This window comes from Hemitrygon akajei, unplaced genomic scaffold (genome assembly GCF_048418815.1).
Source record: "Hemitrygon akajei unplaced genomic scaffold, sHemAka1.3 Scf000057, whole genome shotgun sequence".
Classification (NCBI taxonomy): Eukaryota; Metazoa; Chordata; class Chondrichthyes; order Myliobatiformes; family Dasyatidae; genus Hemitrygon; species Hemitrygon akajei.
The window spans coordinates 5,339,441-5,355,299 of NW_027331943.1; the positions used below are offsets into that span (position 1 = coordinate 5,339,441).

Consider the following 15,859-nt stretch of genomic DNA (forward strand, 5'->3'; position numbering starts at 1 on the left):
TCCGCCTCCACCACTGTTGCCGGCAGTCTGTTCCAAGCCCTCACCACTCTGAGTTTAAAAACAAACTTACCTCTGACATCTCCTCTGTACCGGCTCCCCAGAACCTTCAGCCTGTGTCGTCTTGTGGAAACCATTTCAGCCCTGGGAAAAAGCCTCTGAATATCCACACGATCAATGCCTCTCAACATCTTCCGATCCTCATGTTCCCAATCTCCACGTGTCCGTGTGGTCCTACTTTTCGGCAATGGTTGGCGTCTGGCCGCTGGAGAGTTATCACCCCTGCATATCTGAAGCTCCGGAATCTTATATTGTTCCTCATCAATTGAACCATTGGAGCTCTGAACCATTGGCTCAAGGTCACCTGACCTACCTGAGTCACCTGGTTACTGATCATTGTACAGAGCTACAACCAACATATTGTACGTGACTCTGCCCAGCCTAGCCTTGAGTATTCGTATCTTTACACCCTGACCGGTCCAAACCAGTTAAATGAGGCAACCCAGACAGAGTCTAACGAGACTACAGATTGCTTCTTTGATATGTCTGGCATTTTACATAACAAGTAGCTGCTCCTCTGAGCATGGTCTCAGGTTTATTGCTCTGATTAGATTGTCCCAGAGTCAAGAATCAGTTCAGAGTCCACGCCCTTCACATGACAAATGGCGACTTGTTTGAGAATGGTCTCAGGTTTAGCAGATCATTACCTGAAGCTTCCTGTGTCCACATTCAGTTCCTCTGATTAAATTGTCCAGTGCAAGAATCAATTCATAGTCCACAAAATGGGGGAAAACAGAGAGAACGGGTTTGTCTGCTACCCCTGTCCTTGATCAGTCTGTAGTTTCTTCTGGCCAACAGCGTTTTATGAGCCATTCAATCTGACACGACGGTATTTTTCTCGGGTCTGCTGTCGTCTGAATGCACAGGGGTGGATGATGGAGGTTTTGCAGAGATGCCGTGTGCTGTAGGGGTCGAAGGGGTTTACAGAAATGCGGTGTGATGTAGAGGTTGGAACGGTTTTGTTACGTACCCCGTAACGGGTTAAAAGAATCAGCATAAATGGAACACACCTGGAGTCTGGTATTGATACAAACAAAACACTACTTATCAGTATCCACGTAATCTCGTAATATAAAACCAGATAAATCAAACAGGTTAGCAGAGTTTATGCATATGTAAGTGTGTAAATATAAAACCCCAAACTTCTTCAGCTTAGGTAGTAAATGATACAGTCTTACGATGGTATAGGAATGACGTCAGTTCAGTTCGTGATATTAAGTTGAGTAGAATTGAGGAGAGAGAGAGAGAGAGAGAGAGAGAGAGAGAGAGAGAGAGAGAGAGAGAGAGAGAGAGAGAGAGAGAGAGAGGTGATTTGTTTTCCAAGTAAGCTGATGTCGTCGATCTCTCCGTTGCCTTCCGAAGTCCTGTTAAAGTTTTGTGATCACACAAAAGAGTACCGCCTTCACGCAGTAAAGCTATCAAAGGTTAAACACACCGATAACATTCCACCGGTCACCCCTTTCCCACACTGCGATCAAAACCCACCCTTTCGTGGGCACTGAAAGTTCATCCAGTGTCTATTTCTTCTGCATTTCTGTCCGTGTCTGTGTGTCTGTCTGAAAAGCCAGCTGACCTTGAATATATCTCAAACATGCTGAACGCCAGCTGCCCATTTATAGCTCCGCCCTTCCGTAACCATGGCGACTCACGAGCTGCTCTGTGCTCTCTCTCTCTCTCTGAATCGCTGTACACCAACTCTCTCTCTTTTTAAAGGCACAGTCCATATTGAATACACCTTAGCATCTCGTCACAGTTTTTACAGATAGCGAGGGGTGTCAGCACACTTCTCCACCAATGTGGAAATGCAGTTTACTTGTAGTACCAAACTGGCATTTCTGTCTGTAACAAAATGAAACCCGTCTTGTGTCGGAGTGTTTTGCTAATAATGTTCGTGCAATATTATGCTGAGTGATCCTGAGTACCTGACTGCAGACCGCAGTCCCTACACTATAATGGCAGAATATGGCATTAAAGGCAAAACTTCTGGCAGTGCGGAGGATCAGAGGGATCTTGGCGTCCGAGTCCCCAGAACACACAAAGCTGCTACACAGGTTGACTCTGTGGTTAAGATGGCATATAGTGCATGGGCCTTCACCAATTGTGGGATTGAGTTTAAGAGCTGAGAGGTAATGTTGCAGCTATATAGGACCCTGATCGGATCCCACTTGGAGTACTGTGCTCAGTTATAGTTGCCTCACTACAGGAAGGACATGGAAACCATAGAAAGGGTGCAGAGGACATTTACAAGGATGTTGTCTGAATTGGGGAGCATGCCTTATGAAAATAGGTTGAGTGACCTCGGCCTTCTTCTCCGTGGAGCGATGGAGGATGAGAGGTCGCCTGATAGAGGTGTACAAGATAATGAGAGGCATTGATCTTGTGGACAGTCAGAGGCTTTCCCCAGGGCTGAAATGGCTAGCATGAGAGGGCATAGTTTAAGGTGCTTGGAAGTAAGTACAGAGGAGATGTCAGGGCTAGTTTTTTTTTTTTACGCAGTGTGATGTCAGTGCGTGGAATGGGCTGCCGGCGGCGGTGGTGGAGGCGGACACGATATGGTCTGTTAAGAGACTCCTGGATGGTTACATGGAGCTTAGAAAAAGAGGGCTATGGGTAAAGCCTAGGTAGTTCTAAGGTAGGGACATGTTCGGCACAGCTCTGTGGGCCGAGGGGCCCATATTGTGCTGTAGGTTTTCTGTGTTTCTACTCAGAAGACGGCCACTGGGTTTGTCCAACCTTCCTTTAATTTGCTCTTACTAATCAATCCCAAATGCCGATTGGCCACTAGTTGATTGGTCACCGATTGCTCTATTGCACTGCCGTGAGCTGCCCCTCGGACAATGAGCCTTATTGAAGTCCCCTCCTCTCCAGATCTCCGATGTCCAGGTTGGCCACTAGTCAAAGCTACCGGACTTACCTCTCAGTGATGACCGTGTCAATACCAGCAACATGACACTGGCAACCGAGTACATTGTCTTAGACAAGACACCTGCCAAATCTAATGCCACTCCCCTTCGCACTACATATGGACTGCCGTCTATGTATGCATATTGATCTGTTGTCCCCACATGTTCATTGATCTCTTTCCCTCTCTGCAATGCGAATACACCAGTTAAAGCCATCTCCTGCGTGTGTGCTTCTATTTGATATGTAGTTACACAGACACAATGCAGGCTGACATTTGAGTACAGAAGTGATGACCATAAGTTTATCTATTCCTCCAACCCTGAGACAATTTTAGATCTAGATTCTTTGTTGTTCTCACAGTTCCAGTCCAAGAAATGCATTTGTCTCTTTCACATTTTGCAAGGGACATGTAAGAAACGGCAAGAAGAAAATACACAGATATAACTGTTAGTAAAAATTTTATTGGTGGCTTATTATACAAATGCCCCAAGTGAACATGCTGTACCTATCTGCACGCAATGCAACACGGACTGCTCACTTGGAATAACTTTACAATTGACTTAAATTGTGATGCTCCTGACAATATTGTAATGTCATTATGGGTGCAGTAAGAATTAGGCTGAGTGATGACACCTGACAGCTTTGCAAACATTTGTGGAAGGTAGAAAGGCACCAACTCTATGAATTAATGTATCCTCCAATATAATTTAGGAATTGAGCTTCTTACATTGCATAAACAACTGATTAACACATGTTTACAAACTGCATTGCATGCCAACAGTTGCTACATTCTCTCATGACTCATGTGGTCCTTTTCGTGGGTGCAGACTTCTGGGGAGCACGAGCACACTTCAGATTGGCATCATGCACTGCATCCCACATCAATAGCAGTTCGAAAGGCCGAAAACGGTGCACTAGCAGCAACTCACGGTAATAGCAAGGATTGAAAGAGTCATCTTGGGTTGAAGGAACACTGATTCCAGCTGTCCTGAATCCGCTATGGGAGTGTGGGGCTAGTCCAGCCTTGGCCAGGCACATCCCCAAAAATACATCATCAATGGGGTATAGTTCAAGGTCTTGGGCTATGTGGTAAATGATATGAGCTGTATACACAGACATAAGTATGCCCGCTCCACCAATGTATGGTGGGTACGACCTGATGGTGGTCACTATTTCTGGCACATAATACTTGCTCGACTTCTGGCGTTTGGGCCCAAACCCATAAATGAGACGGCCCACAAACAGGTGTTGGTGAACCTTCATGCCTAGCAAGTAATCAACCATGTTATCGGTGTTGGCAAAGACATCATCATCTCCATTGAAGATGAATTTAGCACTGGGGCAAAATTCACTGACCCACTGCAGCAACTTGTATTGTTTGAGGGTGAGGTTGAAAAAGGTATCCAAGAAATCCCATTGTAGGACATCTCTGTGTTCTCTGTTTTCCATGGCTAACAGCTGATTCAATTTCCTACTTTCTTTTTGGTCAGGAGAGACACCAGAGATAAAGACTCTCTTAATTAGGATCCCATTGAATTCGCGTTCTCTGCCCCAGGTCTTCCTTATCATTTCCCGCCGATCCTGGTTGAAAGGGTGAGATTTGATTACCAGGAGCAGGAAGACATTCTGAGATCCTTCTCGACCACCACATTTGTCTGGCACATTTTGAATCATGTTAAATTCTCGACAGTGTTTATACATCAAGAAGTTTTTTATGTGCTCTTTCTCTTGATGAAATGAGGACAGGTGCAACAATGTCCTGTTCGCGTGGCACTTTGACTTGAGCACTGATTTAGTTGCATCAGCAGTAACAACCTTGGGCAGATCTTTGCGATGAAAGGTTTCTGCAACATCATCAGTCTCTCGACGTTTGTCATTATCCCAGAACACGAAGAACAATCCCAGAGTAATCAAAACACCCAGCACTACTTTCTCATAGAATCGCCGATGTCCTCCCATCTTTCACCTGAAGTAGAGAAAAATATGGATTAATTCAGAGAAAACTTTACATTTACATGATGCTTGAGAAGAATGAGAAGTTAAGCTATAATGAGGTTCACTAATGCTTTGTAATATTGACCTCAAAATGGTGGTGAGGTAAGGAATAGGCAGGGCCCGTCGCCCTGCTGAAATTTTAATTGACCTGAAGCAGTCCATCCCAGCAGAAAGACAAATTTACCTATAGGATACCAACTCTGTCATTAAACTGAAAATCGCATAGTTTCTTTCTGGGCCTTAAAGGTATATGATTTCAAAGGGTTTATTCCACCTCGCTTCACAGGTCTCATCACTCCTCTCGGGGCTTAAACTGAACTGAGACAAAGAGCAATATAGCACAATGCAGACATTTTGGCCCATGATGTAGCACCGAACTTTTAACCTGCTCCAAGATCAATTGATTCCTACTCTCTCAAATAGCTGTCCATTTTTCTTTCATCCATGTGTCTATCTAAAAGCCTCTTAAATCTCACTGATGCATCTACCCTTATCACTACCCAGGCTGTGCATTCCATACAGCCACCATTTTCTTTTTTTTAAAAAATACTACTTCTGACAAACCCCTATACTTTTCTCTAATCACCTTAACATTATGCCCCCTGATATTAGTCATTTCTACCCTGGGAAAATGTTGTTGGCTCTCCATTCTTCCTAAGCCTCTTACCAGCTTATACGCCTCTATCAAATCACCTCTCCCCACCTCCCCACCCCCAACTTTGCTCTAAAGAGGAAGGTCCCAGCTCGCTCACCATTCAGGTTGAGTTCACAGGTTACTGATACTATGGAAGATGATGTATTATTGACCATTGATTAGTAACTGAATGTATGGCAGTGCAGGGAAGGTAACGTGTTAGCATAGCTACTGAAAACATCTGATTTTCATGGCATTTCAACCTGGTCTATGTATGCCTACAATAGGAGAAACAAAGTGAAGTATACTCAAGGACCTTGGCTTTTTGCTTCTATGTTAACCAGAGAATTGTTTTCAAAGTTAAATTAGCAGTGGCCCACCCACCCTGCCATCCATTGGTCAAGCCACTTTATGAAAGGCTGCAACTAAGGCATAACTAGTTCCAAAGGCAAGGCTAATTCCACTCAGATATTCAGTAGTAAGCAATTGTGACAAGACAGCGAAGCCATCGCAAGCCCACATCTATTGAAGGAAAATGGCACCAGCATCACCGATGGCAGGAATTTACGCTTCATGAAGAGCAGTGAACCTTGGACTCCAGGAGCCCAGAGAAAGCACAGATAACTGATAGCAGAACAGGGCAGATAGTTAGCATGATCCACAATGTGTGTGAGTAAAACCTTGGATGCCAGGAGCCCTGAAAAGACGCCAGTGACTGATAGCAGAACGATGTGTACAAGTAAAACTATTTGCACTGGGATGCAACTTGTGTCACTTTAGAATTATGGAATCCTAGAGTAATGCGATCTAAACAGGCCCTTCGGCCCAACTGGTCCATACCAACCACAGCATCCTCCCTGCTAGTCCCAGTTGTCTAGTTTGGCCCATAACTCTCCAAGTCTCTCCCTTCCATGTACCCGTCCGAATGCCTGTTAAATGTTGCAGTTGAACCCACTTCAACCACTTCCACTGGTAGCTACTTCCGGGTACTCACTGTCCTCCGTGTGCAGAAGTTATCACCAAGGTCTGTTTTCAATTTTTCCCCTCTTCTCTTCTATTTGTGACCTCTCATGTTGGACTCTCCAACTTTCCAATAATGATAATCCACCTTATAAATACCCCTTATGATTTTAAACTTCTGAGGTCACCTCTCATTCTCCAAGGAATAAAGGTCCAGCATGGCCAGCCTCTCTGTAACTCACGCCCTATAGTCCAAAAAACATCCTCGTAAATCCCGTCTGCACCCTCTCCAACTTGGCGGCGTCTTTCCTATAACAGGGTAACCAAAATTGAAGATAATATTTCAAAAGTGGTCTCAACAAAAACTTATGTAACTGCAAATAATGCCCCGCCCTTAAACTCTACACCATAACTGATGAAGGCTAGCATGCTAAACGCTATTTTTCACCATCTTGCTTTTCAGTGAACTATGCATTTGTTCGTGCCTTGCCATTCACTGTACAAATCCTACTCCATTTGAATGTCTGTCATCCCACATATCACCATATAACAATTACAGCACGGAAACAGGCCATCTCAGCCCTTCTACTCCGTGTCGAATGCTTGCTCTCACCTAGTCCCACGGGCCCGCACTCAGCCCACAACCCTCCATTCCTTTCCTGCCCATATACCTATCCAATTTTACTTTAAATGATAAAGTTGTACCTGTCTCTACTACTTCTACTGGAACCTTGTTCCACACAGCTACAACTCTCCGAGTAAAGAAGTTCCCCCTCCTGTTACCATTAAGCTTTTACCCCCTAACTCTAAACTCATGTCCTTTACCTTGAATCTCCCATACTCTCAATGGAAAAAGCCTATCCACGTCAACCCTATCTATCCCCCTCGTAATTTTAAATACCTCAATTAAGTCCCCACTCAAGCTTCTAAGCTCCAAAGAATAAAGATCTAACTTGTTCAACTTTTCTCTGTAACTTAGGAGCTGAAACCCAGGGAACATTCTAATAAATCTCATCTGTACCCTCTCTATTTTGTTGACAACTTCCCTAAAATTCGGTGACCAGAAAAGTACACGGTATTCCAAATTTGGCCTCAACAATATCTTGTACAATTTAAACATTACATCCCAATTCCTATACTCAATGCTCTGATTTATAAAGGCCAGCAAACCAAAAGCTTTGTTCACCACCATATCCACGAGATTCCACCGTCAGAGAACTATGCGCCATTATTCCTAGATCACACTGTTCTACTGCATTCTTCAATGCCCTACCATTTACCATGTATGTTCTATTTTGATTAGTCCTACCAAAAAGTAGCACCTCACACTTATCAGCATTAAACTCCATCTGCCATCGTTCAGCCCACTCTTCTAACTGGCCTAAATCTCTCTGTAAGCTTTGAAGATCTACTTCATTACTTCATTATCCACAACGCCACCTACCTTCGTATCATCTGCATGCTTACTAATCCAATTTACCACCCTATCATCCAGATCATTGATGCATATGACAAGCAATATTGGACCAAGTACAGATCCCTGAGGCACACCACTAGTCACCGGCCTCCACCCTGACAGTTATCCACCACTACACTCTGGCATCTCCCATCTAGCCACTGTTGAATCCATTTTACTATTCAATATTAATACCTGACGATTGAACCTTCCTAACTAACCTTCCGTGTGAAACCTTGTCAAAGGCCTCACTGAAGTCCATATAGACAACATCCACTGCTTTACCCTCCTCAACATTCCCTTTAACCTCTTCAAAAAATTGAATGTTCTGTCAAACATGAGCTTCCAGGCACAAGTCCATGTTGACTGCTCCTAATCAGACCCTGTCTATCCACATAATTATATATACCATATCTAAGATTACTTTCCATTAATTTACCCACCACTGACGTTACAATTACAGGCCTATAATTTCTAGGTTTACTCTTAGAACCTTTTTTCAACAATGGAACCACATGAGATATACGCCAATCCTCCGGCACCACCACCTATTCTAATGATATTTGAAATATTTCTGTCAGAGCCCCTGCTATTTCTACACTAACTTCCCTTAAGGTCCTAACGAATAACCTGTCAGTTCCCGGAGACTTATCTACTTGTATAACCCTTAATAGAGCCAGTACTTCCTCTTCTTTAAACAGCTCAGGTATTTGTAAAGTAAAGGTGATAGCGGAGTAACACACCGACGGGAGTAACGTGAATAGACCCGTTAGTCAGGAAAGTCATCTGATTGATAAGGTTATTTATTTCCAATAAGTCAACACGAATCTGATGGTGAAATATGTTGTACTCTTTTGGACGTGGTTATGTCCAGTTTGTAATCTCCACATAGTTGTTGTCCTTCATTGTAATGGCCCAATTCTGGACAAATATTTAAGATTGCAGTGTGGAGTTAAATCTGGCGAAAGGGAATGTCCTGTGTTCAAAAGAAAAGATTATTCCAAAATCATAACTTTTCACCAGAGTTCACATGTCCCATCCTGCTAATGTGTCTTTCCTATAAGCCCACAGCGATTTCTGCCCTCAGCTGTCACTGAAGTTTATAGTCTGACAGTAAATTGGTCCCAAAGTAAAAAATAATTTCATGCGATGACATCACACGATCTGAACCAGGATGCAGGTCGCGGTTGCTCCCTGGAGCAGATCGATTTGTCGTGAGATACTGTATGTAATCATTGTCACCGTCTACTGAGGTACAAAATTAAGCCTGGATCGAACAGCACATCAGAACCATTGGCTCGAAGGAGTTTTTGTGTCGTTTAGTTCCTGCGCTGTGGAGCAGGGTCTGGAGTTACGTGCTGATGAGTGTGAGTGCAGTCTTATGTGTGTGTTGTCAACTGAACATTACTCTGATTGTGTTCACTTACTGTTTGGTCCCACGGAATTCCGGTGCTCGGATTCGCTGCTAACAGAATCAGGAGCTCAGCACAGAGTAAACACAGAGATTGTACTGGGTGGGCGACGTTATGATGAGCTAATACGTCCATTTGTGACGGCAGGTTTTCTAGTGTTTCTTCTTATGGTCCGGGCCCCCCATTCCGGGTCTTGATTTGGACCGCGGACTCCGGACTCCGGGTCTTGTAGCCGTCCTTCCTTTCACCCTTTGAGTCAATAAGTCACACCTGTGGATCATTGTGGCTTGTTTGGACTCAAGGAGGCGCACCTGATGCCGATCGGCTGGTTGGTGGATATAAGGGGCTGTGAGACTGAGTCTAGTTGGGGTGGGATACAGAGAGAGATGATGAGAATTAATCTAAGGGAATTGGGGGTGCAGGAATTCACATTAAAGTGTTGCTGGGCATGGGTGAGAGAACATAGGTCAGGGTAATTTTAGCTTAAGGGGTACAGGGTTTTTTTATAGGATATGATGGATAAACAGAAATAGGGTACTAGGATGGGGAGGATAAAGTGTAGGTTAGGGTATGTGTATGTGTGCGATTGGGTGAAGGGATTTAGAATGGGAGCCCATCGCATACTCTGGAACAGAAGGAGGCGGAAATGCACCATTAAGTTGGGTGCCAACCGGCGTAAAAGAAGACAGAGAGAGAGAGCGAGAGGGAGAGTTTAGATGGGGGTCGTCCTGCTCTGAACCTGTTTTGTCCTGCTTCCCTGGTAGGCGCTGGTCCCGCGGTTCCGTCCGGTTTGCCCAGCTGGCGCTGTCGCGCTGTCCGACTGTCCATCCCGTATTGACCTCCTCGTCCTGTGTTGCGCTGGTCGCCCTGTTTTCCCTGTGCAGACCCGTGCGTCATGTTTGTCCTGCTGGTGCTGTTCAGCCGATCTTCGTTCCTGTTCGCCCTGTCTTGGAGTACCCACCGCTAATCAACTAGTTCTGTGAGTCAGTCTCGGAGTCATCCTGGACTTAGTCCCCTTCCTATCCCTTGCTTCCGTCGGGTAGGTCAGGCCAGATTGCCGTTACCTGGCGGAGGGCTCTGCCCCTTTTCCTACCCCTCCCACCCCTCGTCGGGGTCAGACCGGATTGCCGTTACCTGGCGGAGGGCTCTGCCCCTTTTCCTACCCCTCCCACCCCTCGTCGGGGTCAGGCCGGATTGCCGTTACCTGGCGGAGGGCTCTGCCCCTTTTCCTACCCCTCCCACCCCTCGTCGGGGTCAGGCCGGATTGCCGTTACCTGGCGGAGGACTCTGCCTGTTTCCTACCCCTCGCTCCCGACGGGTGGTACCCCGCACCTGCCCAGTTTTACCGCGTCTTGCCCAGGCCTCTGTGTTCACGCCTGGGAGGCGGAAGGGCCAAGGAGTCATGCGGCCCGTCCGAAGGTCTCTGCCCCTTTCCTACCCCTCGCCTCCGTCAGGTAAGTCAGGCCAGATTGCCGTTACCTGGCGGAGGACCCTGCCTTGCTATGAACTCCAAGACCCTGCTTTGCCTGAACTATCTCTGAACCCCAGGAGCACCTTTGAATGCCACGTTCCTCCCGCCATGGTCACTCCACCTTGTTCTATCCTTTAGTTGTCCCTGTCCTGCCCCTAGTACTTCAGTGCCTGCGTCCTGCATTTGGGTCCATTCCATGTCCCCTTATGACATTTCTACCATTTCAATACTGATTTTAACATTGTGTGGTTTTGCGGATCCCTCTGATTTTTTTTTGCAGGAGTGAGTGTGCTATTTTAGCAAAGACAACAAGTATGTGTCAGTGATATTGAAAATTAAACTTTATGAGTTAAATCTCATTGTTGATAACAAATGTCGATGTGCACTGTGTTATGCTCCTCCGGTACCTATTAATACGGCCTCTGATTGTATGTCCGTGGTCTTCTACTGCCGTTGCCCATTCAGTCCAATGTTCGACATGTTTCGCGTCCAGTGATACCTCTCTGCACAGTGCAGTAGTTCGTGATTATTTGAGTTACTGTCGTCTTCCTGGCAGATTGAATCAGTCCGCCTTTACCCACCGATCTCTCTCATTACCAAGACGATTTTTATCTCTCAGAATTGCCGCTACCTGATTTTAATCACAGCATAATTCTCCATAAACTGAGACTGTTAAACTTGACAATCCCAGGAGTTCAGCAGTTCCTGCGATATTCAAACTGCACCCTCTGGCACCGACAAACATTCCACTCTCAAAATCACTGAGATCACATTTCATCTCCATGGTGATGTTTGTTTGGAGTCAGAACGTACCCTGTGCTAAGGAACAGGTCACGGAGTGACCCGCTGGTAACGCTGTGGGTTTAGTTAATAATTACCACCAGGAGCTGACTGAGCACTAACCAGCGTGTGTTCATTACTTACAGAACCCGTAACACAGCCTTACTGGGACAGGGTGGTAACAGAACCTGGAGCCGCGGTACACGGTAAGAAGCTCTATATACTGAAATATAAACATCACAAAGGCAGTCAGACACTTTTATGAACACGAATGGAATTGATAACGTTGATCGACATTAGAACTGTAGCGAATCGCTTTTAAGTGAATTAATAATTCCCTTCATCGAATTGAACGCATCGACTTCCTGTGCAGGTCCCGCGGGGAACCGGGGCAGCTGATAGTGCTATTGGAATCGCCGCACTTTCAACCCAGCTCCGAATCATCAGCAAAGGCTCGGGAGGTGCGAGCTTCCCGCATCTCGGAACTGTCCCCGGGCTACTGCTTGCAGTAACAGGAAGCCGATCCGCCCACACTCGGGGCTTTACCGATCCCCGACCGAGGGAACTGAGGATTCGCTTTGTTTATTCCTTCACTGGCGGGATTGATACTATCTGTCCATCCTAGACGGCATTTCGGTTGGTGGTCAGAAGTATGGAACCACCCACATTGGAGATTACAGCCGGGGCGGGGGGTGGTCGTGGGGGAAGGCGGTGTAAGGAGTTGATTGTTCCATTATATAGTTGGTTGGTGGGACCTGTTGTGGATCACCGTCTGCAGTGTTGTTTCCTTTCTGTCAGATAAGAGTGGGTAGGTGGGAAACCAGAGGAAGGTTTACCAGACAGATATCTGCCCCTGCAAGTTTTTCTATGAGGAATCTGTTGTGATCTTGACAACAGGGGAGACCTGCTTATATACAGTACAGTTTTTTTTTTTAAAATAACAATGCACTGGATTGTATCCGCGGATATTTAATTTAATTGGCATCCCGTATTCACTGTGCCCAACGCAGATCTGACTGTGATCTCGGCTCATCACTCCTGCATCTCACCTGTAAAATCTCACTCATTTGTGTATCACTACACTGCAGGATTGCAATATTAACTGAAAGACTCTCCTTCTGCTGAATATTGAGGACGATCATTCCCATGACACACGAGACCCAGAGAGGGAGAGAGAAAAACATCTCGGCTCTCTTCAGCTGGCGGTGCTTGGTTTCAGACCCTCACACAACAGGAACTATCAAACTGTCAACTGTCAAACTCCGCGGCATACTTTATGTCTCATCGAAGTTCCCCCTCATTTTACCAAATTTCCACGGATACAATCAAGTGCACTGTTATAAAAAAAATGTATACAGGCAGGTATACATTCCATCACCAACTACTGCTCTATACATGCTGGAATCTTTCCCGCCATACCCTGGGCTCGTAGCTTGTAACTCTTACCTCACCAGGTACTGCATTCAACTAAACCTCTGGTAGTTCTAACTAACAAAAACAAAAAAAACGATTCCTGGAAATCACAATGATGTCAAATGTTACAAGGAAACTTTACTGATGTACTGTACATCATTGAGGTGGGTACACACGGGCTGGAGAGAGGTTGCACAAGATGTGAGTGAATGAGGAGATGGAACCATGTGGGTGAGGGATCAAGGACAGTCACTGGTGGTCATTCAGCAATACACGGGCACTGAACAAAACGTTATAAAAAGATTCTAAAATGACAAGCCTAGATCAAACAACAATAACTTTGGCTTAGGCACATTGCCCCACCCCAAACCTTATCAAAGCGCCACAGAAAGTATCCCATCCGGATACATAACGCCTTCATAAGGCTACCGCTCTACCCTTGACTGCAAGGAACTGCAGAAAACTGTGGGCACAGCTGAGGACATGACAGAAACCAGACTCCCCTCCCTGGACTGTGACTGCACTTCCCATTGCATCAGTAAAGCAGGCAGCATCAAAGATCCTCATAACCCTCGCTATTCTCTCTTCTCAGCCGGGTCGGAGATTTAGAATAACATTGAAAACACAGAGCACCAGGCTCCAGGAAACCTTCCAGGCTGCTGTTGTAAGCACATTGAATGTTCCCCACGTGATAAGTTGGACTCTTGATCTCCCAGTCTAACTCGATATACACTGCACTCTATCTGTAACCATAAGGATTTGTAACAATATGTTATCACCTCAATGTGCTGTTGTAATGTGCTGTACAAGTTTGAGAAACCCAGATCACAGGAAAAGGCTTATTTCTTGCATTTATTGGGGTTATAAAACCGGAATTATTGGCTGCGCTTCAGCAAGTCGGAACAGTGGCATGGATTCAACAAAGATAAACACAACGATGGCCACCCAAAACGAGAGGCCGTGAGAGATCTGGATCTCACTGCCTTGTCTGAATGGGCGAAAGATGGATCTACTCAGACAGATGGAGCAGTGTTCCGAAGGGGCGATTACTCGGTTTAACTTCTATGTCTGGAAGAACACAACAGGTGGAAGGGCCGCTTCCCGCGCCCTGGAATGATGTAAAACAATTGTAGACACTGGCTATCGATCCAGGTGAAGTTTGGACCCGATGTGGGGCCGGGTGATGAAGGTAAAGCTCCCGGGATAAACCTCAATGAATGAGTACAGCCTCGATATCACCACCCTATCACGGTCCTAGGACCAGGGCAAGAGGGGCCGAGCGGTGGATCATCTCAGTCGGTACGTTGTGACCGACCCCGGCAGGTTCTGTCCAGCAAGCGCAGGGAGGCCACCAGATCGGGGAAGTTAACCTGGTGCATTACCTTACATCAGACGTCCACACTCGGGACTCACCGATGAGAACTTGTTTTCACGCCCGGACGGTGAACCCTCCCCCGGATTCCCGACTCTGGGGGTGATGGTCGTCTCCCAATCCGGATCCTACAGACGATCCGCCGCCGCCGCCGACCCGCTTCAACACAGAACTGAAGGAAGGCAGGACTGTAATTCATGTCATCAGAGCTGGGGGCGGAGCCTCGGAAACAAGGCAGATCTGCGGTAAAATGGGAGCGGGGAAAAGGTTCACGTGACTTACACATGCATGTACGTCCATGAAATGTTGCAAGGTTTTGAAATTTCCGCCATCAGCTGAGATTCAATCAATAAAGCTTTCTTAAAAATATGCGAATATATCACAGATCTTGTAGCTATGTTTAGATTGTGACGAGATCCGAAAGATTATTGTAAAGTGGACTGTTCCTTTAAAAGAGAGAGGGGGGAGCGAACAGCTTGTGTGCTAAATCAGCAGCAGGGAGACAGAAAGTCTGTGAGTTGCCTTGGAAACTGAAAGGCGGAGCTATGTGATGGACAGCTCGTGTTCAGCACTTGGAGATATATACAAGGTCAGTTGACTTTTTAATCAGACACACACCAGAGACACACAAGACACACCACAGGAGACACACACCAGAGACACACAAGACACACCACAGGAGACACACGACCCCTGAGGCAAGGAGGACGCTGGTGAGCTTTGTGTGCCCACGACAAGGGTGGGGTTTTTGCTCGCAGTGTGGACAGAGGGGTGACGGGTCGGGAGCTATCAGTGTGTTTAACCCTGGTCTGGGGTTGATAAATTCACCACAGAAGACGGCAACCCTTTCTTGCGGTCACAGTCGGTGACTGTAAGCTTCGGGAGCAGGAGGAGGACGTGAGGATCGACATCGGCATTGGAAGACAAACCAACACCCTAACTCTCTCTCTCCAACTCTACTCAAACCAAATTCCTGAAATGAACTGATTACTTACCATCCCACCGTGAGACTGTATCACCCAATCACCTGAGCTGGGGAAGCTTATTTACTCACCTGTATATGTGCATAAGCTCTGCTAACATGTTTAATTTATCTCGTTTTATATTCCTTTATTCACGTACTTACTAATAAAATAGTGTTTATAACGGCAGACTCAGACTCCGTGTAGGCCCATTTCTGCTGGCTCTTTAACCCGTTAGGGCGTACGTAACAGGCGTCCAAACCCAAAGGCAGTATTCCAAGTTCGGGCTCACCGACCTCGTCAATACCTGCTGCCTCCCGTCTGAGGTGTCTGACTTTGTCTGACTCGGTGGAAAAGGAATGCCGTCTTTTTCAGCCGGATGGACTTGGTTCAGTGAATAAAGGGTTAACCTAGGTGCCGGTGGAAATTGAGGATTCTCAGTT

At 46.1% G+C, this 15,859-nt stretch overlaps 1 protein-coding gene and 2 long non-coding RNA genes across 3 annotated transcripts in view; 2 read left to right on the top strand and 1 right to left on the bottom strand.

The window, feature by feature from the left end:
* Positions 1 to 15,859, bottom strand: part of LOC140721496 (uncharacterized) — a 1,502,390-nt gene that overhangs the window by 832,991 nt on the left and 653,540 nt on the right. The window lies entirely within an intron of this gene.
* LOC140721492 (uncharacterized) overlaps positions 1 to 15,859 on the top strand; it is a 692,273-nt gene that overhangs the window by 121,452 nt on the left and 554,962 nt on the right. The window lies entirely within an intron of this gene.
* The window catches only part of LOC140721556 (uncharacterized), a 9,334-nt gene continuing 5,287 nt past the window's right edge, over positions 11,813 to 15,859 (top strand). The window contains exon 1 of the long non-coding RNA XR_012097400.1: positions 11,813 to 11,875. This is a non-coding gene — a long non-coding RNA (uncharacterized lncRNA). The remainder of the gene's footprint in view (positions 11,876 to 15,859) is intronic.